Source organism: Bidens hawaiensis, unplaced genomic scaffold (genome assembly GCF_021521415.1).
Source record: "Bidens hawaiensis isolate Kalapana, Puna unplaced genomic scaffold, B.hawaiensis_p1.1 tig00032067_1, whole genome shotgun sequence".
Classification (NCBI taxonomy): domain Eukaryota; kingdom Viridiplantae; phylum Streptophyta; class Magnoliopsida; order Asterales; family Asteraceae; genus Bidens; species Bidens hawaiensis.
In genome coordinates, this window is record NW_027495433.1 from 59930 (window position 1) to 62854 (window position 2925).

General features: G+C 37.6%; 1 pseudogene; it reads right to left on the reverse strand.

Annotated features, from left to right (window-relative positions):
* Nucleotides 1–427: 427 nt before the first annotated feature.
* Nucleotides 428–587, reverse strand: LOC143582945 (U5 spliceosomal RNA; annotated as a pseudogene).
* Nucleotides 588–2925: the final 2338 nt, after the last annotated feature.

A 2925-nucleotide genomic window follows, 5' to 3' on the forward strand; every position in this document is an offset into this window, starting at 1 on the left:
TATATAACATCAAGTTGGTAGCGATCACTACATAATAAAATATTATTGACTAGCATGATACTACATTTGTTTTATAAATACTTATTATTACCTGTGTCAAATCCGAATAAATGAGTAGGTTTTATACTCATAAAAGTTGAAGAAGGCCTCCAAAATTTTCCTTCACTTTAGGCCCCTAAAATTGTTAGGCCGTCACTGGCACTTATGCTCGCGGTTACGAATGCTAATACCCCTCATCTTTAAAAAAAATACTCTTTTCACTCCAGATTTGGTATGAGCTACTCGTTGTTACCAATGCTCATACCATACCTATATGCTAACAATATAAAGTCAACACAAATTTGAAAATAGAAAAGAGTGGCCGACTCAGAAAGATTTAAGCAAAGTTCTAAAAAACTTAAAACTTCAACTTAAGACATTGGTTGGAGCCCTTCAATAAAAGAAGGGTCTCTCCAAAAATAAGCGTATGCCACTTCAAACAACAAGCACACGGTATTCTTTAGTAAAAGGCGAAAGAATAGTTCGTTTCGTTGGTTCAGGCCCAAGTTAACACACAAAACTCACGTATCTATGTATGTAACATGAACAAAGAATAAGAAGATATGTTGTAAAATAAGGAAGGAAGCAAGAAATATGAAAGTGCTATGGAAAGTAAAAGCTCTGCACACACTTTATTCAATAAACTAATATGATAAACTAATATGTCTTTATATAGGCTAACATTTTATATAGGCTAACATGTAACGTAATAAAACACTAATTCTATAATTCACCAACTCCATATCCTCCATGCAACGTAATAAAACACTAATTCTATAATTCACCAACTAACTCCATATCCTCCGAAGTATCCGGACAAAGCAACAACCATTGACCAATCTAGGCATGTTCAAAACAGTTTGGGACTAGGAACCGGAACCGGTTCCTAACCGGTTCCTATATTCAAAACCCCCTTTTAAACCGGTTCCAGGCTCGAACCGGTTCTCCCACCCTCGGACCCCTAACCTATCTAACCGGTTCTTACCGGTTCCTAACCCGGTTCCTGTACCGTAACCGGTTCCAACCGGTTACAGTGTAAAAATTTTTTATTTTTTTTTTCGTTTTTCTTTTGCGATTTGGATTCTAAACTACGATTCGTATTTGTATAACATGAAAAATAAAAAAAAACAATTAACATAAAAATAAACAATTAACTGATAAAGAAAAGACAACTACTGAAGATGTTTGCCACTGAAGACAACTACTGAAGGTTGCCACTGATGACAAGTTGACGTTCTTTTTCAACGCCTTGCAATACGGTTTTTCGATGTGTTTCTTCAAATTTGAATTCGAAAGTGGGTTTAAATAAATCCCACAAAACTTGCACCGAGCCTTCAATGAATGGTCATCACTCAATTCAACCAAATCCCAATTGCTCCAAATCTCTTGATTACGATTATGAGGTACAATACGAACGAAACTTGGTTCGGCGTTGGAACCTTGACCAACCGATGATTGTGAGGCAGCCATAACAACAAATATGAATATAGAAGAAGAGAAAACAAGAGATTAGAGAACTCAAAACGTTGTAATAGCGTTTTTTTTGTATTTTTTTGCGTTCGGGTTTGCGTTTTGAGTGTTGTGATGAACCCATGACACCAAATACCTATTTATACTAGTAGTGGGGTGCTTGGGGGAGCCAAAAAACGGCTATTTTTGACCCCAACGGTCAAAAAACCGGCCAAAAAACGATTTCCAACGGCTATATTCGATCCAACGGCTAGAACCGGTTAGGAACCGGTTCCGGATGGTTCGGTTCCAGAACCGGTTCCGGTTCGGTTCCGGTTCCTAGCCGCCCCCACTCAGAAATGCAAGAACCGGTCACGGATCATCGGGTTGAATCAGATAGGGTCCGGTTCCTACAAAAAACTGGTAGGAACCGGTTCGGGTCCACCGGTTCGGTTCCAAGAACCGGTTTCGTTGAACATCTCTAGACCAATCTACTTTAATAATAACAAAACAAATAAAATGAAAACAAAACAGACTCTTTCAAAGCAAACTTTAAAACGTGGGTTAATTAAAACCCTTTATTCTAGCTTGACTCAACTCTACTTCCGTTAACTGCTGACCTTTGGCTGACTTGACCCGTACTTAACATGAGCCAACCCAAAACATCCAAATTATATCCAACACGCTTTGTGCTCACTGCGTGACTGTGTGCCTTTCAACAGACCTACCAGCATGCATTAAATACTCAATTGCACTGCTTTGCTTTTCTCTAAACATCCGATGTGGGATGGATGGACTCCACATATCTGTATTATTTAAAAGGTTTCACATATATTTTCTACCCAATTAAATTAAATTCATATTTGTAATTTCTGTAGTTCTGTTGGACATTATAATTTACCTAATCTCTGTCCATTTAGACCGTTTGCAATAGGAGGTGTTTTTTAAAATGTTTTTATATGTCACTTGGCATTTGACCTAATAATTATACCCCATCTCTCTTCTATTCTCTCTCATCTCTCCTACTCATCTCGTAAACACATTCTTAGAGCATCTCCACCGGTGTTTGTGTGGAGGTTTTTGTTGACATGGAATGGTGCAAACAAAAGTTTACGGGTGGAGACAAACGTTTGTGGAGGTGTTTGTTTGTATTCTCAAACGTTTGAAATGTGGGTTTGTAGTGGCCCCACCACAACCACTACACACAAATCATATATATATGCATACATATATATACGTATTTATTATATAGTAGTAAAAGTAGGTAATTATGTGGGAGATGAGGTAGAGGTTTTTATTGATTTATGGGTGGAGTAAAAAGTAAGGTTTTTTAAATAAATGGTTAGAGTATGATATGGCGATGAGGTGAAGGTCTGAATTAGTTTATAGGTGTGGATGCTCTTAGTACATTCTTCACCAAGAATCTCACCACACCCT